This window comes from Triticum urartu, chromosome 4, assembly GCF_003073215.2.
Source record: "Triticum urartu cultivar G1812 chromosome 4, Tu2.1, whole genome shotgun sequence".
In the NCBI taxonomy this organism is placed as follows: domain Eukaryota; kingdom Viridiplantae; phylum Streptophyta; class Magnoliopsida; order Poales; family Poaceae; genus Triticum; species Triticum urartu.
The window spans coordinates 207,451,172-207,474,053 of NC_053025.1; positions in this window are offsets into that span (position 1 = coordinate 207,451,172).

Genomic DNA, 22,882 nt, shown 5'->3' on the forward strand with positions numbered 1-22,882 from the left:
GAGGGCTTGCCTAGTGTGGGGGACATTCTCTTCGGAGATGACCCCGGGGCAGCATGGCGCGCCGAGCGCCTCCCCTTTTGAGCACAGGACAGTGCGGTGGGTAAGGAAGAATGAGAAAACTCTCTTGGACAAGGTATCTTCGGATTACTTACACGTGAAGCAGGAAGAAGGCCGGGGTAATCGGCGATGATGGGTACATATGTACCGTCATAGCTCATCTGATAGAATATACCATCCTCGAGCTCCACAAATATGTCCGGATCTTCCTCATATCCAGGGTCAAAATCTCGGTTGCGATTCTCCGACTAAGGGGCAGGGTCATGGATCCCCTCGACATCCTTTCGCCATTCCTGTTATAAGCAGATAATATACTGCCTGTCAAGAATGATTCAGGGACTGGAGTAAAATAGTGGAGCTGAAGCTTACCCAGCTGGGAGGATTATACATGGAAAATCCGTCTTGATGTTGGAGACGGGTGAACTCCTCTTTCTCCCCTTTATACAGCTCGGCCAGTATTTTGGCCAGGGCGGCGGGGGTCTTCGGGCCCTTCCGACCATAGCGTGAGGCATCGTCTTCCCTGTTATAATGCCACATGGGCAGCCCTCTGTATTGGAGTGGTTGGACCCCCCGCGCCATAGAGGTCGCCATTACCTCGACTATTGACAATCCGAACTGGGCAAGCTTCTTAATCTTGCCCAGCAGTAGGCTGATCTCTGCACTATCCTCTTCCTCGAGGCTCTGAGGATGCCAGCTATGGCGTTTCTTCAGCGGAGCACTTGAAAACTCAGGGAGGCCCATACGGACGGGGTCAGGTAGAGCGGCATCGTCGATATAGAACCATTCGGAAGGCCACTCTTCGGAAGCTTTCTTTGGCGTGCCGGACATGTATCCGGTCCCAGCAATGCGCCACACTTCGGCGCCTCCCACTTCAAAAATTGACCCGCCTTGATTACGAGGGACGAGGCAGAACAGTCTTCTCCATAAATCGAAATGGGCCTCGCAACCCAGGAATAGCTTGCATAGAGTGACGTAACCCGCAATATGAAGGATAGAGGCGGGAGTGAGACTGTGAAGTTGGAGGCCATAATACTCCAGCAGACTTCGGAGGAAGGGATGGACTGGAAATCCGACACCTCTTAATAAGAAAGGCACAAAGCACACTCGTTCTCCCGCGGACGGATTGGGGAAATCCTCCGCATGAGTTTTGCCGTTGAAGGAGGCCAATCCTGCTCAGACGGGAACCAGGTCCACGGGGGAAGAAAGCCCTATGTTTGCAGCTTCGCAAGCTGACTATGGGATATGGAACATCTCTCCCAATCACCCTTCCTGGAGTCGTGGGGACGAGAGGAAGAGCGTGGAGCGCTAGCCATGTTGGGGTGGTTTTTCTTAGCAAGCTCTGAGGATTTTTCGCGGGGTGTGGAATGGATCTGAGATCTATTCTCTTTAAATAGGAACCTTTGTGATATGGTCGGGGTGGTATATGTAAAAATACCCTGACCTCTCACATTCGCTCGACACGTGGAAACTGAAGTTGTTGATGCACAGAAGCCAAGGAGTACAACATTAAATGGAAAGCCAAACACACTACTCAGAAGTCATCGATGGAGGAACCCGCCTTGCAATGCCGAAGATAATCTATGTGCCGAACACCTCATGATTGAAGACTGGTTCGGGGGCTACTGAGGGAGTCCTGGACTAAGGGGTCCTCGGGCGTCCGTCCTGTTGGCCATGGGTCGGACTGATGGGCTGTGAAGATACGAAGACCGAACACTGCACCCGTGTCCGGATGGGACTCTCCTTGGCGTGGAAGGCAAGCTTGGTGACCAAATATGTAGATTCCCTTCTTTGTAACCGACCTTGTGTAACCCTAGATCCTTCCAGTGTCTATATAAACCAGAGGACTTAGTTCGGATAGGGCAGATTCATTATCATGTCCATACAAGCTAGACCTCTAGGGTTTAGCCATTACGATCTCGAGGTAGATCAACTCTTGTAATACTCATATTCATCAATATCAATCAAGAAGGACGTAGGGTATTACCTCCATAGAGAGGGCCCGAACCTGGGTAAACATCGTGTCCCTTGTCTCCTGTTACAATCGACCTTAGACGCATAGTTCAGGACCCCCTACCCAAGATCTGTCGGTTTTGACATCGGCACTCATGTTCTACTACGGGCTAGATTTTCATGATGTGGCCCCAAATTCGTTCCTCCACATCTCGGTGTTCATCGTCGTGTGTGAGGCCTTCCTCCGCATCCCTCCACACTTCAGCTTATGGCTCAAGATTTGCAACGTGAAGCCGAAGGTGGTCGATGGTCAACATGCGGACTGCGGTGGCGCCATGGTGAGCAAGCTCCCCAAAGTCAACTGGCCAAAGGGAGTCTTTGTGGACACCATTAGGATATGGCAACAGGAATGGTTCTATATCACAGAACCCCACGGCCCTAAGTGGGCAGCCGCTCAAACCTTGAGATCCGGACCCCCGCTAAGGCTCACATCCTGGACCGACAGGGGTCCGAACTAGGGGTCGGTCAATGAGGTGCTGCTGCTGCAGAAACACGTCCAAATCATGATAGCAAAGGACATTACCCTTGCTGATGTGATCCAAGTGATGCTGATCCGCCGAGCACTTCCCTGCCAGCGGCGGCCCCTCAAGATGTGGGAGTTCAATCCGGAAGGGTCGCGGACCCTACAACGGTTCTATGGCACAACGCATAAGGGGATCTAGAAGCTGCTTTTTAAGAAGCAGAAGTCGTGGCCAAAGTCATCGGACGACACCAGCCTCGACTACAACCATCCAACCTCCGAGGTAAATTCTAAAACCTCTGAACACCAATTTGGTTCGTCCATCCAAAGGAGAAGCATTGAGTAGTCCATCTCCAAACAGGCCTGGACCAAGAAGGCGGAGCAAATCTGGTGTCCGGCTCCTCCCCCCGAAAACCCAGCCGATCCTCAAGTAATGAGGATGCTGGTCCCGACGCCATACCAGGTGCCGATAAAGAAGGACAAGAAGAAGAAAGGGGAGGGAACTTCGGACGTAGTGTCCGAAGAAGCTGATGCCCAGTCCTCCCACGGGGGCGACGACGACGACTAGGAGGAAGAAGAAGAAGATCATCCCCGCAAGGGCAAGAAGAGGGCGGCCTTCGAAGACCTGGAGGCCGAAGCGTCCAAGAGGGACAAGATTACCCTCTCCGATGACTCGGAGTCAGACACCGAGGCCATCCCGAAGCACCATCGCCGGACCAAGCCCCAAGCCGACTCATAAGTAGTCCGGGATTTTTCACATACATCCAATCTCTATGGACTGTGATGATATCTCTATGTTCTATTTTCTAGTCTGGCCCGCAATCTCCCCTAGATATCCTCATCCTCGGGGGATCTGTCGCTGGAGATGATGGAGAGCGAGTTGCCTCCACTAGCTTCCCTGCCGCCTAGGGCGAATTACGCCGAGGTGTCATCCCATAGGCCCTCCCCAGGCCTTGAAGAGACGTGGGGGGGCGACTTAACGGCACCGGAGGGCAACACCTCGGCTGCCAAAGGACTGGGGGTACGGTCCCCACGGAGACCGGCGACGGGGACCCCGATCAGTCCGACCCCCAGCCGCATACTACTCCGGAGACCCATACAGCTCTAGAGTTTAGTGAGCGACCCCCTGTAAGCGAAGGGGGAGCGGCGGCCTCTGCTAATCCGGAGGCGCCGAATACCACGATGGACGCACTGCAAAGTGCATCCATCCTGGATGAGCACCGCATCCTGATGGGTACGGTGGCTGAGAAGAGTCAGTCCGCCAAGAGCGGGCTAAACGAAGCCTTCTCCAGCCTGCTAGCAGGCTTCGAGGTATGCAATGTAATATTTTTGATTATTTTTATGAGAAATATGCCTGTATATAGATAGTAGCCCCTGAGACTCTCTTCGGTTCTTTGAAAGAAAAGCGAGCGGAGGATCAAAAGTCAGTTGTCAGGTGGTAACATGCTATTTTTTATTAAAACAGGCCTCCCTGTTAGCGGCAACTGCCCAGTCAATGGAAATTTCCGAACTCAAACAGAAACTGGAGCGAGCCGATGAGGACCTAGTCCTTGTTAACACGCGGCTTGACCAGGCGCAAGGTATAAGATACATCTTATTTTATGCCTGTTTATGTCCATGTGCTGCGGAATTTCAAGAGTTGTAATATGTGTGTTTGTACAGATGGTGCCGCCGCGGTTGAGACCCTCAGGGGTGATCTTACCCAGGCCAAGGAGCAAGGGAGGGTAAGCAAGGCGGCGGCTGATAAAGCGGTTGCGGACTTAACGGCTGAACAGGCCGCTCGGCGCCGTTTTGAGGAACGGGTGACCGAGGTGGAGCAGAAGCTCAAGGACACCACCCGCAAGTGTGAGTTCTTAGAAGAGGAAAATGAGGAGAAGGGGACCAAACTCGCCAAGGCCCTTCAAGATGCCAAGGAGGCGCGATCTGAATCTCGCGCGACGCGCGAGGAAATCCGTCAAGCCGGACAGGTAGTGGCTGGTAAGCCCTTTCTTTTATAGGCTAAATTTGGGGATCGGGGGTATGCCTTGCTTAATCGACTATGGAGTTCTCCAAACGCATATGCGGATCTGCCGAAGAGTGATGCGGACGCTTCCCGATTCTTCCGGGCCCAAGAGGGTTACGCAACGGAGAAGCTCTTCTGGTCGTAGTTTGCGGGGCAGGAGCATCCCGTACTGCTAAATGACCAGATGGCACAATGGGCAGAGTTGCATAAGATGTCCAGTGTGTCCATGAAGGACGTCATAGTCCGGTTGTGGCCGACTGAATCCATTCCGGACAGCTACTTCAGCCTTGTGCGCCGTCTCATCGGTGCGCTCCCCGGATCGATGCCGTCAAGAGGTGGTCCTACATAGAAGGAGCGCGAATGGCCTTCACCCGTGTCAATATGCATTGGGCAAAGATGAAGGCCGAAAAGGTGGCAGTTGAGGGCCCGCCCGAAAGCAAGGACCATCACACATCGGAGCGCTATTTTTGAGGACGTGCTAAAAGGTGCCCGCCTTGTAGAAGGTCAATGCTTGAAGGATGCAGTGTTCGAGTGAATGAGTCCGAACTATTCAGGAGTTTGTATTATGAACTAAGGCTTTTGTAATATATTCATGCCTTTATATAGAGTTTTATCCAACTGTGTCGTCGTTTTTATATCTGAGAGTTCCCAATCGTCGGCTTCAACCCCCATGTAGATACTACTGGGGTGTTCTGAATTGCGCATGACTACACTTAACCCCACGTCTTGGTCCATGAAGGAGGTGTCAGCGCGGTGAACCAGGCAATCAGACTATGCGGTTTTATTGCTCTCTCTTAGCCATAGGAGTTTGACGATGGGTCTACAAAGTAGCCCCTGGTATGTACGCGGCTATCCCAATGCGGATGCGTTGCATATGTGACCGGAAAACAGTCCTTCGTGTAATACGGAAAAATCGCTAAAGATTTTAATAAGTCGCCAAGTGGCTGACCAGCTCTCGCCGCATCATGACACTCAGTTTTCGGCTTTCTCTATTGAGGTGCTTAACCGGATGAACCAGAAACATAGCCGCAGTAGTTCTCCCTTTACTACCCTAGCCGATCAGACGGAACATAAGGTAGAAAACACAGTAGCCGGGCAACCCAACTATTGACCAAAGACATGATTCGGAGCCGATGCATATAGTGTCGAGCTCGGGACGCCGAATTGTGCTATAAAGTTGTTCGGACTTTTTGTTTGGCAACACAAGTGTTGCCATATAGAGCCCCTGGCAATTTGTGCCGAGGTGTGTGCGTGAGAAAACTGAAGAGATGGAATAAAGTCTATAAGTAAAGAGGATACCAAAGAAGAATTTGGTTCACTGGAATCTGGTTGATACGTAAAAACGTAATCTTACAGAGGGTACCTTAATCACCAAGGTCATTTTACATGCCGGGGGTCTAAGGCTAAGGGGAAAAGCTCTATACAGGTTCTTGAGTGAAGTTGTGGTCTACAAAATCCTTTGCACCTTCCTGCCGCATGTCTGCGCCGCTTTCGCCTGAGTAAGAAAGATTCCTTGAGAGGAATGGTCTTCGACTATTTGTACAGAACCGGTCCCGGAGATAGTCCTTGTGAGTCCGTAGGATGAGTAGGTTTTAATTCACCTATGGTAAAAGATAAGGAATAAGTTAAAAAGAGGGGAAGGCCATATAGGGTCGAACCGTACTATGGGCATGTCCGTATTTTGCCTCCGCTGATGCCCAAGGTACTTTGAAAGCGTAACTATGCACAGGCGGTACGAATTTTGTTGATGTACGTGGCAATAAACGGAGGCGAAACTGCTAATACAACCCTAGGATTGTTGGGATGCCGGCATGCAGAACTGACTGGCCTTGCATAATAAAATCCGGCAGCCTAATGGCCGATGAGGTGTGCGGCTTGACAGGGTCGCTGTGTACTTCGGCCGCGATGGCCGCGGTATGCTCCTCAGTACGGAGGGAGCGTTCCATGTTTCCATTGATTGTAATGACGCCACATGGGCCGAGCATCTTAAGCTTTAGATAGACGTAGTGCGGGACTGTGTTAAAGTGGGCTAAAGCGGTTCATCCGAGCGGTGCGTCATAGCCACTGCGGAATGGGACGATATCAAAGGTTAGGTCTTCGCTTCGAAAGTTGTCCGGTGAACCGAAGATGACTTCTAGCATGATTGAGCCCGTGCAGCGGGCCTCTACACTAGGTATTACTCCTTTAAAGGTGTTTTTAGTGGGCTTGATTCTTGAAGGATCGATGCCCATTTTGCGGACAGTGTCTTGATAAAGTAGATTGAGACTGTTGCCGCCGTCCATGAGGACTCGCGTGAGATGGAATCCATTGATGATTGGATCGAGGACCAGAGTTTCCGAAGCTCCATGACGGATACTGGTTGGGTGGTCCTTTTGATCGAAGGTGATCGGGCAGGCCGGCCATCGGTTGAATTTTGGGGCGATCGGCTCTATGGCTTAGACGTCACGTAATGCACGCTTGCGCTCCCTCTAAGGGATATGTGTGACATATATCATATTCACTATTTTTACCTTGGGGGAAATTGCTTCTGTCCCCCTGTGTTCGGTTGACGAGGCTCTTGGTCATCGTCCTCGCTGTGCGACCCTCTCCCCTTGTGTTCGGCGTTGAGTTTGTCGGCCTGTTTAAAGACCCAATAGTTTTTGTTGGTATGATTGGCGGCTTTATCGGGGGTGCCATGAATCTGGCAGGGCCGATGAAGTATTCGGTCTAAATAGGATGGGCCATCTTTGTTTGCTTGAATGGCTTCTTCCGTTGACCGGGTTTGGAGACACTGAATCCGGCGTTGACCGCCGTGTCTTGGGCTCCTACGTAATTGTTTCAACGCTTGTGCTTGTTGCGTCGTGGCTTGCCATCGTCGTCCCTAGATTCGGAGGTGCCAGGGTCGCTGGTGCTATTGCTTCTACGAGCAAGCCAACTATCCTCTCCCGCGCAGAAGTGGTTCATAAGTGTAGTAAGGGTTGTCATGGACTTTGACCTTTCTTGGCCGAGGTGTCGGGCGAGCCACTCATCTCGGACACTATGTTTTAAGGCCGCGAGGGTTTCGGCATCCGGACAATCCACAATCTGGTACTTTTTTATTAAGAAACTGGTCCAGAGCTACAGGGCTGATTCTCCGGGTTGCTGGATTATGTGACTAAGATCATCAGCGTCCGGGGGCCGAACATAGGTACCTTGGAAGTTGTCTCTGAATGCGTCCTCCAAGTCTTCCCAGCTACCAATAGAGTTTTCTGGTAGGCTCTTCAGCCAGTACCGTGCTGGCCCCTTGAGTTTTAGGGGGGTACTTGATGGCATGTAGATCATCACCGCGTGCCATGTGAATGTGGAGAAGAAAATCTTCAATCCATACTGCGGGATCTATTGTACAATCGTATGATTCGATGTTCACGGGTTTAAACCCTTCTGGGAACTGGTGCTCCATTACCTCATCGGTGAAGCATAGGGGGTATGCGGCGCCTCTGTATCGGGCAACGTCACGGTGCAGTCCGGATGAATTCCGTATGCGGTTTTCGACCCTGGTGGGGTTGTGTTTGTCGCGCCAGGCCTAATTGTAACACCCACAATGCGGCTATATCTCCCACGTGTCGGGGCACGACTTAGAGGCATAGCCGCATGGTAGGAATGTCGCAAGAGGGGTAATCTTTACACATCCCATGTACTGAATAAGAAAGGGATAAAGAGTCGGCTTACAATCACCACTTCACACAGTACATAAATAATCCATACATCATCCAAGGTACAAACAAAGGTCCGACTACGGAACTAAAATAAAGAAAGACCACCCCAAATGCTAGATCCCCGATCGTCCCAACTGGGCTCCACTACTGATCATCAGGAAAGGAAACATAATAGCGACCCAAGTCTTCGTGGAACTCCCACTTGAGTTCGGTAGCGTCCCATGCACTGGCATCATCGGCACCTGCATCTGTTTGAATGAATCCATGAGTCACGAGGACTCAGCAATCTCACACCCGCGAGATCAAGACTATTTAAGCTTAAGGGTAGGAAAGGGTAGTGAGGTGGAGCTGTAGCAAGCACTAGCATATATGGTGGCTAACATACGCAAAAGAGAGCGAGGAGAGAAGCAACGCATGGTCGCGAAGCTATAAGTGATCAAGAAGTGATCCTGAAACTACTTACGTTCAAGGATAACACAAGAATGTGTTCTCTTCCCGAACCCCGCCGAAAAGAGACAATCACGGCAACACACGCGGTTGATTCATTTTAATTAAGTTAAGTGCCAAGTTCTCTACAACCAGATATTAAGAAATTCCCATCTGCCACATAACCGCGGGCACGGCTCTCGAAAGTTTATACCCTGCAGGGGTGTCCCAACTTAGCCCATCACAAGCTCTCACGGTCAATGAAGGATATTTCTTCTCCCGAAAAGACCCGATCAGTCTCGGAATCCCGGTTACAAGACATTTCGACAATGGTAAAACAAAACCAGCAAAGCCACCCGATGTGCCGACAAATCCCGATAGGAGTCGCACGTATCTTGTTATTAGGGCAACACGTCAGGTTGGCATAGACCCTGGTTGCCCAGGGGGTGCCGGACATCGCCTAGTTTGGACCAACACTCAGAGGAGCACTGGCTCAGGGGTTTAAAATAAAGATGACCCTTGAGTCCACGGAACCCAAGGGAAAAAGGCTTAGGTAGGCAAATGGTAAAACCAAGGTTGGGCCTTGCTGGAGGAGTTTTATTCAAAGCAAACTGTCAAGGGGTTCCCATCACACCCAACCGCGTAAGGAACGCAAAATCAAGGAACATAACACCGGTATGGCGGAAACTAGGGCAGCAAGAGTGGAACTGATGAGGACATCAATACCATTGTTACACCCACAGCCCCTACTGTTACATATACTGGACCAATTACTAGAGCTCGCGCATGCCAATTAAATTACCAGGTACTTTAGTTTCTTGGTAATGATTCTAATGTTCATGAGATTATGATGCTGCCTAAATTGGATACATTTGTTTTGCTTACAAATGAAGGGCCTAGCTTGGAGAAGGATGAACATTGGAGCAAGAACAACGCATGGAGTTGATGGCATGCGCAAGGGGATCAAGAACGGAGTTACAAGTGATGATTTCAGGACTTTGAAGCCGCCATAAGGAGTGCATGAAGCCATGGACGAAATATACAAGATGCCACTTCATAATATTCGTCCATAGGCTATTCTAGGTGCTGCGTCACCTTATTAATGGGCCAGGCCCATGTAATTTCGAAATACTTAAGTATAGGCTATTTTTAGAGTCCGTATGTGTGGGGAAACAAGAGTTAGGGTTGGTTTCGGACCCCACCCTCAAGGGCCACGAAATTCCCCTCTCTTCCTCCATATATACAGCCCGTAGGGCGTCGTTTAGACTTTGGGTTTTGTTTAGATTAAAAGTTCGCCATAGCTGCAACTTCGCGTACTTCGTTTGTGTCCAACGACCAGACCAAGACGTCACAGAACCCCACCTTGATCAATAAAGCTTTCATCTTATATTCGCAATATCCAGATTGCAATCTCAGTTTCTTGCTTGTTCTTCGTTTGCTCGCAGGAAACAGGCCCTCGTGGTCAGGTTGATCGTGCTCCGGCGTGGTCAATAACCCCTCGGAAGTTGGTTTAGCGATTGCTAAGGCGCGACGTCTCGCACGTTCGTAGTCGGATCGTCAAGGTCGACTCCCACAGAAAACGATAGCCACCATCTCATCGAAACATCGGGACACCTTTGCCTCTATCAAGTGGTATCAGATTTCCAGGTTGCTCGGTGAGATTTTTACAGTTTTTCGTAGATTAGATCGAGTCTGTTCTTCATACCTACAATCCACGAAAAAGCCACAAAAAAAATTAGGGTTAGTTCATCATATCCGAACCAATCTGAGCCTTTGCATAATCTTTTTAGGGTTTTTGCTTTGTTGAATTTGCGGTTGCATCGTCGTGTCAAGTTGCTGGTCTTAGAGTCTAGTCTTTTAGAGTTTCGAGTTCTGGTCATAAGTTGTCACGCCGCCGCCGCACCATCATCATCGCCCATCTACCACTTTTGCTTATCCGCCACCGCTCTGAATCCATATCCATATACCACCACCAATCCGTATCCATATACCACCACCGCTAATATATACCACCACCGCTGTCATATACCACAATCATATATCCACCACCAATCCGAGTTCTTCTCATATTAGGTTTGTTCTTGAGATCAATCTAAATTCCGATTCGTGTTTCCTTGCCTGCGTAGGTCTCGAAAAAAAGAGTCTGGAGACCTCCGGGCAGTTTTTAGGCCAAAATTTTCACGGGCAACAAATTTTTTTCCCTATCCTATTTTTAGGCTTTTCTGAGTCTTTTGAGCCACGTGCCATCATAGTGATTTTTTGTCGCACTTTTTCGTCGCCGCTGCCCTGATTTCGAAAAAAAAAGTGAAAAAAAAAATTCCGTGCCCATCCTATGAGTTTGACGACGGAAGAGTTTTGAGAGACTCGCCATCATAGTGATTTTTCGCAAAAAAAAGAGGAGCGCAAAAAAAAGGAGCGCAAAAAAAAGAGCGAACAAAAGGAGTTCCAGAGTGTGCTTTTCCCTTATTTACGTGCAGCGCCGTGATTTTGTTAGTTGTTCTAGGCTCGCGTCTCTAGCACGGTGTCTAAGCTAGACAGCACAGTACCGTCGTTTGAGCGTTTATTCAACTTTGCATCTCTGAATTGATTATTGCTGACCCTTTTTGCTACCATACTATAAGCCTTTCCAGCTCCATACATCTACGTCGTGCGTTTGACTCTCCCTGGCATCGCTCTATCCAAGCTTTTGGAGAGTTTTGGACTACAATCGGTTGCCGAATCACCGCCTGCTGCGGGTTAAGAACTGGTAAGAATTTGAGGATTTCTGACGGATTTGTGACACCCGCCACCACCCACCACTTGTTAGTAGTCTGTAGGATCATATTCTGTGTGTTTCTATTGCTGCTAACCATGCCAGGATCATAAGCCGACAAGACTGACTGGGAGAACTTGACGAACAAGGAGCTTCATGATAAGTTTCAGCAAATGATGAGTGGACAGGTGCAAGATGTGCTAAACAGATTTGACGAGGCCATGGAGAAGATAGATGGCATGGAGAAGACGTTTGAAACAAAGCTCGATAACAAGTTTGCTGAATTGCTTTCGCGTTTTCCACCACCACCACCGGCTGAGCCTGCCGCACCTCTGCAACAACAACAATGACGACTACCTCCACATCGGGAAACAGCCCTCCATCGAGCGAGCCGTGTCCCTCTTCAGCCTGGCCAAACTGCTGGTGCTGCTGTTGATACTTCTGTGGCTCCTGCTGCTGATGTGGAGGAGGAGGATTATGTGGGAGATTACGAGGATGAGGTTGATCAAAATCAGAACTACGTGCAACCACCAGCACCACAACCACCAGGTCGTCCACATGCAAATAATGGCAATGTTAGGGCTCCCCCTCAGGTACGAGATCATGACCATCTCCCTAAACTAAAATTGAATATTCCACCATTTGAGGGTAGATATGTTCCTGATATATATCTTACTTGGGAGTTAGAAACTGAACAACGATTTACATGTTTACAATATCCGGAGGAGAGACGTGTTCCAGCTGCTGTTTATGCTTTCACTAGCTTTGCATGTGTTTGGTGGTCTGAACATTGTTGATTATATCTTGTTCCAGCTACTTGGACTGCTTTGAAAACTGCTATGCGTACTCGTTGGGTTCCACCCTATTATCAACGTGAATTACTTCAAAAATTGCAGCGCTTAAGACAAGGAAAAAATTCGGTAGAAGAATATTATCAGGAATTACAAACTGGCTTGATTAGATGTGGTATTGTTGAGGAGAATGAAGCTATGCTTGCACGTTTTATGGGTGGATTAAATAGAGAGATTCAGACGATTCTAGAGTATAAGGAGTATACTAATATCACTCGTTTATTCCATCTTGCTTGTAAAGCTGAACGTGAAGTGCAGGATCGACAGGCATTGGCGCGGACTAACTTTTCTGCAGGTCGACCTTCATTCATGGACACCACGTGCATCATCTACTTCCACACGTTCTGCTACACCGGCGCCTCCGTCGGCTGCCACCTCCAACCGTGATACAATAAAGCAGGCACAATCACCACTATCTGCCAAGAGCACACCTTCTGGGCCTGCAAAGAGCTCTTCTTCATCCATGGCATCAACAGGGCAAACACATGATATTATTTGTCGACGTTGCAAGGGTGGAGGTCATTATGCGAGAGAATGCCCATCTAAGCGTGTGATGATTGTTACTGAGGATGGTGGGTATGAGTCCACTAGTGACTATGATGAGGAGACTTTGGCTCTTATTACACGTGAAGACACGGTGGAGACGATTCTGATCATGAGACGCAATACATGGCTCCTGAAGATGCTGACAGGTATGAATGTTTAGTTGCTCAACGTGTTTTGAGTGTGCAGGTTACACAAGCTGAGCAAAATCAGAGGCATAATTTGTTCCATACAAAGGGAGTTGTGAAGGAACGTTCTGTTCGTGTGATCATAGATGGAGGGAGCTGCAATAACTTGGCTAGCATGGAGATGGTGGAGAAGCTATCTCTCACCACAAGACCACATCCACATCCTTACTACATCCAATGGTTCAACAACAGCGGCAAGGTTAAGGTAACACGTACTGTTCGTGTGCATTTTAGTATCTCTACATATGCTGATTATGTTGATTGTGATGTGGTACCTATGCAAGCATGTTCCTTATTACTTGGTAGACCATGGCAATTTGATAAAAATTCTGTACACCATGGTAGAAACAATCAGTATACTCTTGTTCATAACGATAAAAATATTACTTTGCTTCCTATGACTCCTGATTCCATTTTGAAAGATGATATTAATAGAGCTAATAAAGCAAAACAGGAGACAAATAAGAGTGAAAATCAGATTGTGGCAAAAGAATTTGAGCACCAAATGAAGCCTAATAATAAACCATCTACTGTTGTTTCTGAAATTAAATTGAAAAGTGCATGTTTACTTGCCACCAAATCTGATATTGATGAGCTAGATTTCAGCAAATCTGTTTGCTATGCTTTTGTGTGCAAAGAGGCATTATTTTCATTCGAGGACGTGCCTTCCTCTTTGCCCCTGCTGTCACTAACATTTTGCAGGAGTTCGCTGACGTCTTTCCACAAGACGTGCCACCGGGATTACCACCTATTCGAGGGATTGAGCATCAAATTGACTTAATTCCCGGTGCTTCGCTACCCAACCGTGCACCATACCGTACCAATCCAGAGGAGACGAAGGAGATTATGCGTCAAGTACAAGAACTGCTCGACAAAGGTTATATACGCGAATCCCTTAGTCCTTGTGCTGTTCCTATCATTTTAGTGCCGAAAAAGGATGGTACGTCGCGTATGTGCGTTGATTGTAGAGGCATTAATAATATTACTATTCGTTATCGTCATCCTATTCCTAGGTTAGATGATATGCTTGATGAATTGAGTGGCTCTACAATATTCTCCAAAGTTGATTTGCGTAGTGGATACCATCAAATTCGTATGAAATTGGGAGATGAATGGAAAACAGCATTTAAAACTAAGTTTGGATTATATGAGTGGTTAGTCATGCCTTTTGGGTTAACTAATGCACCTAGTACTTTCATGAGGTTAATGAACGAAGTTTTACGTGCTTTCATTGGACGATTTGTGGTAGTTTACTTTGATGACATATTGATTTATAGCAAATCTTTGGAGGAACATTTGGAACATTTACGTGCTGTTTTTATTGCTCTACGTGATGCACGTTTGTTTGGTAACCTTGGAAAGTGCACCTTTTGCACCGACCGAGTATCTTTTCTTGGCTATGTTGTTACTCCACAGGGAATTGAAGTTGATAAAGCCAAGATTGAAGCTATTGAGAGTTGGCCGCAGCCCAAAACGGTCACACAAGTGAGGAGTTTCCTTGGCCTCGCTGGTTTCTATAGGCGTTTTGTGAGAGATTTCAGCACCATTGCTGCACCTCTCAACGAGCTTACAAAGAAGGATGTACCTTTTGTTTGGGGTACCGCACAGGAAGAAGCCTTCACGGTATTGAAAGATAAGTTGACACATGCTCCTTTACTCCAACTTCCTAATTTCAATAAGACTTTTGAGCTTGAATGTGATGCTAGTGGAATTGGATTAGGAGGTGTGTTATTACAAGATGGAAACCTGTTGCATACTTTTCTGAAAAATTGAGTGGGCCTAGTCTGAACTATTCTACTTATGATAAAGAATTATATGCTCTTGTTCGGACCTTAGAAACATGGCAACATTATTTATGGCCCAAGGAATTTGTTATACATTCTGATCATGAATCTTTGAAACACATTAAAAGTCAAGCAAAACTGAACCGTAGACATGCTAAATGGGTTGAATTCATTGAGACTTTCCCTTATGTCATTAAACACAAGAAGGGTAAAGAAAATGTTATTGCTGATGCCTTGTCTCGTCGTTATACTATGCTTTCACAACTTGACTTTAAAATATTTGGTTTGGAGACCATCAAAGATCAATATGTTCATGATGCTGAATTTAAAGATGTATTGCAGAATTGTAAGGAAGGGAGAACTTGGAACAAGTTCGTTCTTAACGATGGATTTGTGTTTCGTGCTAACAAGCTATGCATTCCAGCTAGCTCCGTTCGTCTTTTGTTGTTGCAGGAGGCGCATGGAGGAGGATTAATGGGACACTTTGGCGTCAAGAAGACGGAGGATATACTTGCTACACATTTCTTTTGGCCAAAGATGAGACGGGATGTTGAGCGTTTTGTTGCTCGCTGCACTACATGTCAAAGAGCTAAGTCATGACTCAATCCTCATGGTTTATATATGCCTTTGCCTGTACCTAGTGTTCCTTGGGAGGATATATCTATGGACTTTGTTTTAGGTTTACCTCGAACAAAGAAGGGGAGGGATAGCATATTTGTTGTCGTGGATAGGTTCTCGAAAATGGCACACTTTATACCATGTCATAAAAGCGATGATGCTGTTAATGTTGCTGATTTGTTCTTTCGTGAAATTATTCGCTTGCATGGTGTGCCAAATACTATTTGTTTCAGATCGTGATACTAATTTTCTTAGCCACTTTTGAAGATGTTTATGGGATAAGCTGGAGACTAAACTGCTTTTTAGTATTACATGTCACCTCCAAACTGATGGACACACTGAAGTAGTCAATAGAACATTGTCTACTATGCTTAGGGCTGTTTTGAAGAATAACAAGAAAATGTGGGAAGAATGCTTGCCTCATATTGAATTTTCTTATAATCGTTCATTGCATTCTACTACTAGGATGTGCCCTTTTGAAATTGTGTATGGTTTCTTACCTCGTGCACCTATTGATTTGTTGCCTTTTCCATCTTCGGAGAAGGTTAATTTTGATGCTAAAGAACGTGCTGAATTGATTTTAAAAAGCATGAGTTAACTAAGGAAAATATTGAGCGTATGAATTCGAAATATAAACTTGCTGGAGATAAGGGTAGAAAACATGTTGTGTTTGCACCTGGAGATCTTGTTCAGTTATATTTGCGTAAGGATAGATTTCCTATTTTGCACAAATCAAAGCTAATGCCACGTGCTGATGGTCCTTTTAAGGTGTTAGAGAAAATAAATGATAATGTATATAAACTTGAGCTGTGTGCAGATTTTGGGGTTAGTCCCACTTTTAACATTGCAGATTTGAAGCCTTATTTGGGTGAGGACGATGAACTTTCATCGAGGATGACTTCATTTCAAGAAGGGGAGGATGATGAGGACATCAATACCATTGTTACACCACAGCCCCTGCTGCTATACATACTGGACCAATTACTAGAGCTCGCGCACGCCAATAAATTACCAGGTACTTTCGTTTCTTGGTAATGATTCTAATGTTCATGAGATTATGATGCTGCCTAAATTGGATACATTTGTTTTGCTTACAAATGAAGGGCCTAGCTTGGAGAGGATGAACATTGGAGCAAGAACAAGCGTGGAGTTGATGGCAATGCGCAAGGGATCAAGAACGAGTTACAAGTGATGATTTCAGGACTTTGAAGCCGCCATAAGGAGTGCATGAAGCCTTGGACGAAATATACAGATGCCACTTCATAATATTCGTCCATAGGGTATTTAGGTGCTGCGTCACCTTATTAATGGCCGGCCCATGTAATTTCGAAATACTTAAGTATAGGCTATTTTAGAGTCGTATGTGTGGGGAAACAAGAGTTAGGGTTGGTTTCGGACCCCACCCTCAAGGGCCACGAAATTCCCCTCTTCTTCCTCCATATATACAGCCCTTAGGGCGTCGTTTAGACTTTGGGTTTTGTTTAGATTAAAAGTTCGCCATAGCTGCAACTTCGCGTACTTCGTTTGTGTCCAACGACCAGACCAAGACGTCACAGAACCCCACCTTGATCAATAAAGCTTTCATCTTATATTCGCAATATCCCGATTGCAATCTCAGTTTCTTGCTTGTTCTTCGTTTGTTCGCAGGAAACAGACCCTCGTGGTCAGATTGATCGTGCTCCGGCGTGGTCAATAACCCTCGGAAGTTGGTTTAGCGATTGCTAAGGCGCGACGTCTCGCACGTTCGTAGTCGGATCATCAAGGTCGACTCCCACAGAAAACGATAGCCACCATCTCATCGAAACATCGGGACACCTTAGCCTCTATCAGGAACAAAAAACTAGGCATAAGGCCAAGCCTTCCACCCTTTACCAAGTATATAGATGCATTAAAGTAAATAAGAGATAATAATGATATCCCAACAATATCCATGTTCCAACAAGGAACAAACTTCATCTTCACCTGCAACTAGCAACGCTATAAGAGGGCTGAGCAAAGTGGTAACATAGCCAAACAACGGTTTGCTAGGAAAGGTGGGTTAGAGGCTTGACATGGCAATATGGGAGGCATGATATAGCAAGTGGTAGGTAACGCGGCATAGAAATAGAGCGAACAACTAGCAAGCAAAGATAGAAGTGATTTCGAGGGTATGGTCAACTTGCCTGCAAAGTTCTCAGAGTTGTCGAAAGCTTGATCCTCGTAAGCGTACTCAATAGGTTCCTAAGTCACGTACTCGTCTCCCGGCTCTACTCAAAGTAAGAACACAAGCAAAGGACCAACAATCAATCATAGTGCAATGCACAAGCAACATGATGCAAAATATGGCATGATATGCGAGATGTGATATGCAATGCATATGCGTGCTCCGGAAGGAAAAGAAAGATCAAGGTATCAACTTGGCAAACCAAGTATGCCTCTGGAAAGATGAGATGATTTCGGGTGAAATTGATATAAAGATCACCGAAAACGGATGGAAAGTTTGCAAATGGCAAGCAAAACAAGAATGACGCAATTCTGCGATTAACAGCATGAAGCCACTTAGAATGCATCAAGAAACTAAGCTACTGCACTCTAACATAGCAACAAAGCATATAGTAGTGATGTACAAGAAATACTTGACAAAACATGAACACTGAGCTACGGCTAAATCACACAAGAGAAGGTTAAAACAAGCATGGCAAAAGTGCAAAAGATATCAGCATCACAGACTTAGTGAAAAAACTAACATGTCAAAAACAACATCAGGAAGCACTATTTAGAGAAAGCAAACAACATGCTATAGGAACATATCATAGCAAAAAAAAGGCATGGCATGATTCTACTAAATGCACAGATTAAAAGTCGCTTACTGATCATGGGCTAAAAAGGCACAAAAGATATGATGGCACCCATGTAAACATAGCAAGTTTTATTAACAGTTTCAGACAGCAGAAAAATAGAGCATGGCATAAATAGAATTATGATAGCAACTTTGTGAGCTCAAATCACTCACCACAAAGCTTTGCATGACAAAACAAGCATACCACCAGCAAGATAACATGTTCATGAAGCTAACCATGGCAAGAGCATGTTCATAGGATGCATGGATCACTAGTAACAACCATGGCAATATTGATTAACATGTTAACATTCTGCAGGAACATTTTATAGCAAAAGTAGAGCAAGAACACGACATGCTAGTGCACTCCATAATTTCAAACAGGGGCATGGATGGATATAGCATAACCACATGTTCAAAACATCCTTACTGAAGTAACTCAAAACAAGCATGGATCTCACTGTAGCATCAAGTTTACATGGCATCAAAATAACAGCAGGAAAATGACTTAGCAAAATCCGAAGTCCCTGAAAACAGCAACATTGCGGAGGCTACTTTGCATTCTTGTGCTAGTCACCACATAGATCAAAAAAATACAAGACAAGCACCCCTGTAAAGATGGCATGATGTATTTCAAAACACATGTAGAGCTCATGCTCGTATGAAGCACACATCAAATGTGACAAAAATGACAAATCACCATGATATGATAAGTAACAGTAGTTAACATTTTATAGCCCTCTAGCATCAATGAAAATGACATCACAATGGACATGAACATGCATGGGAATGCTACTGGCATGAAGAGCTCAACGAGACGAACAATTTGATATAACGCATGCACGATTCGGAGTTACGGTCACCGAGATATGACGCGATGAACATGGGCATAAAATATTGCAGAAAAAAGACTTGGTGAAATATACCCCTCTAAAAAGTCAACACGGGACGAGGGGATCCGGGACGGGCACGGCATTTGGATCGCCTGCTTGGTGGATCTGATCCAGCTTCGGCCTGGATCTCGCCGGAGAAGAGGCGATGATGATGGTCGGCAGCGACGTCAGCGGGGAGGGCGACGCGGAGGCGTCGGGCGGCGGCCGGAGCACGCGCGGGAGCGGGCGCCTGCGGGAGGCGGTGGTGCGGCGAGGCGCCTGCGGTGGCGCGACGAGGCGCTTGCGGCGGCTGGCGAGGGCAGCGAACGGCGACGCGGGCGAAAGGCGGCGGGGACGGCGATCGGGCGGCGGCGGGCGGGGCGGGCGGCGGCGTGCGGGGCGGGCGGGCCTGACTTAGGCCCCATGGGCTGGTGGCGGTGGCGGGACTGGGATGCCATGTGGCAGCACACAAGTGGATGGGGTGCGGCGGCAGACGCGTCCGGCGTCGTCCGGACGTGTCCGGCGCGAAGGGAGACGGTGGATCTAGGGTTTCGCCCGAAATTTTGGAGCAGGCCTTTTTATAGGTAGATGGGGTTTGGAGTGTCCAAATGGGATGTAGTTTTTGCCCACACAATCGTGATCCGACGACGGAGGACATGGAGGTGGTTTAGATGGGTTATTGGGCTGTTTTGGAGGGGTGTTGGGCTGCAACACACATGAGGCTTTTGCGGTAACCCGGTTAACCGTTGGAGCATAAAACAGACGCCAAATGGAACGAAATTTGACAGATGGTCTACCGGTGGTGTACCAAGACCACTTCGCAAATATCAGTCCATTCCAAGAACGTTTAACACCCGCTCACGAAAAGAGACAAGAGGGGGGCGTCGGTGCATGTGGGAGTGTCGGATTGCAAAACGGACAATGGGGAAAATGCTCGGATGCATGAGACGAACACAAAAGCAAATGTGATGCACATGATGACATGATATGAAATGCATGACATGAACAAAATGAAAAACGAAGACAAAACCCAACCACGAAGGGAATCTCATAACTTAAAGCCGAAAATGGCAAGAGTCGGAGTACAAATATGGCAAGTTACATTTGGGGTGTTACAACACTCCACCACTACGAGAGGATCTCGTCCTGAGATCTAGGACTGAAAGAACTCCGAATATTCGGAACGGAGGTGATCCTCGTGTTCCCAGATGGCTTCTCGGTCGGAATGGTGTGACCACTTCACTTTCAGGAATTTGATTGACTTGTTGCGAGTCTTGCGCTCGGTTTCTTCAAAAATAGCAACGGGATGCTCATGATAAGACAGATCTTCTTGGATATCAATCTCTTCGAAGTTGATGGTGCGCTCAGGAGTCTTGAAGTACTTGTGAAGCTGTGACACATGGAACACATCGTGCACATTTGCGAAGTTGGACGGAAGCTCAAGTTGATAGGTGGGATCGCCTCTTTTTCCAATGATCTTGAAAGGACCAACGTATGTAGGGGCAAGCTTCCCTTTTATACTGAAGTGACGAGTACCTTTCATTGGGGAGACGCGGAGGTAGACATGGTCTCCGATCTCGAAAGCCAAATCACGGTGCTTGCTATCATAGTAACTCTTCTGGCGCGATTGCGCGGCTTTGAGATTTTCATGGATGACTTTGCACATTTCTTCAGCCTCTGTGACCAAGTAGTTGCCAAGAAGTTGGCGTTCACCAGTCTCTGACCAATTGAGAGGAGTATGACACTTTCTGCCATAGAGAATTTTGAATGGGGCCTTGCCCGAACTCGCTTGGACGCTGTTGTTGTAGGAGAACTCGGCATATGGAAGACAATCTTCCCACTTCATGCCGAAGGAAGTGACACAAGCCCTGAGCATATCTTCAAGGATTTGATTGACTCGCTCGACTTGGCCACTAGTTTGAGGATGGAAAGCTATGCTGAAGCGAATGTTGGTGCCCATGGCCTTCTGGAAGGAGTCCCAGAACTTGGAGGTGAAAATGCTTCCACGATCTGAAGATATCAATTGCGTAATGCCGTGCAAAGAGACAATCCTGGAGGTGTATAGCTCTGCCAACTGAGCTATTGTGATAGATTCTTTGATTGGAAGGAAATGAGCCACTTTAATAAGCTTGTAGATGACAACAAAGATTGCATCATTTCCACGCTTGGACTTGGGAAATCCAATCACGAAGTCCATTTCAACATGGTCAAACTTCCATTATGGAACAACAAGAGGTTGGAGGAGACCAGCTGGCCATTGGTGTTCTGCTTTCACTCTTCTGCAGGCATCACATTCATTTACGAATTGAGCAATTTCTCGCTTCATTCGAGTCCACCAATACGACTGCTTGTGGTCATGGTACATATTCGTACTTCTAGGATGAATGGATAGAAGGGAATCGTGTGCCTCGTTCATAATGACTTTCCTTAAATCACCTTCAGGAACCACAATCCGGTCCTCGAAGAATAGAGTGTCTTTGTCATCAACGTGATAGCACTTGTATTTGGGTTGGCTCTTGGCAATCCGATGTTTCACCTTCTTCACCATGGCATCAAGAAGTTTTGCCTCATGAATTTGATCTTCCAAAGTAGGAGAGACTTGGAGGTTGGCAAGAAAGCCTTGAGGGACAACTTGGAGATTCAGTTTGCGGAAAGCTTCACAAAGGTCCGGTTGGAAGGGCTTGAGAATTAAGTTGTTGCAGTAAGCCTTCCTGCTCAAAGCATCTGCAATGACATTGGCCTTGCCTGGAGTATATTCAATACTCGGATTGTATTCTTGAATCATTTCAACCCAACGAGTCTATCTGAGGTTGAGGTTGGGTTGAGTGAAGATGTACTTGAGGCCCTTATGATCTGTGAAGATGTCCACTTTCCTTCCCAACAAGAGATATCTCCACGTTAATAATGCATGGACAACTTCCGCCAACTCAAGATCGTGAGTGGGGTAGTTCCTTTCGTTGGGCTTCAACTTACGAGAGGTAGAAGACACAACTTTCTTCTCTTGCATTAACACAACACTGAGACCTTGCAGGGAGGCATCACAGAAAACTTCAAATGGCTTGGATTCGTCAGGAGGAGTCAAGACATGAGCTGTGACTAGCTTCTCTTTAAGGGTGTTGAAAGCAACATCACATTCAAGTGTCCAGACATACTTGGCATGCTTCTGGAGGAGGTTGGAAAGAGGCTTTGCAATCTTAGAGAAATTCTCAACGAATCTTCGACAATAGCTTGCAAGCCCAAGAAAACTGTGGAGCTGCTTAACATTCTAAGGAGGTTCCCAATTCACAATTGCAGACACCTTCTCGGGATTAACAGCGATGCCCTTGGCGGAGATGATGTGACCAACGTAAAGAACCTCATCAAGCCAGAACTCACACTTGGAAAACTTCGCATAGAATTGATGCTCTCTGAGTTTGTCGAGTACCAATCTCAAATGCTTGGCATGATCCTCCTTATTCTTGGAAAAGACCAAGATATCATCGAGATACACCAGGACAAAATGATTTGTGTAAGGGTTGAAGATGAAGTTCATCATGCGAGAGAACATTGGAGGAGCATTGACAAGGCCAAAAGACATGATAGTATATTCATAAGAACCATAGCTTGTTCCGAATGCTGTATTGGGGATATCTTGCTCACGAATGCGAATCTGATGATAACCCATGCAGGGGTCAAGCTTGGAGAATACTTTGGCACCTTTAAGTTGCTCGAATAGCTCATTGATGTTGGGAAGTAGATACTTGTTCTTTATTGTCTTCTTGTTCAATGGACAGTAGTCGATGCAGAGTTGTTCTGTTTCATCCTTCTTCTTGACAAAAAGAACACCA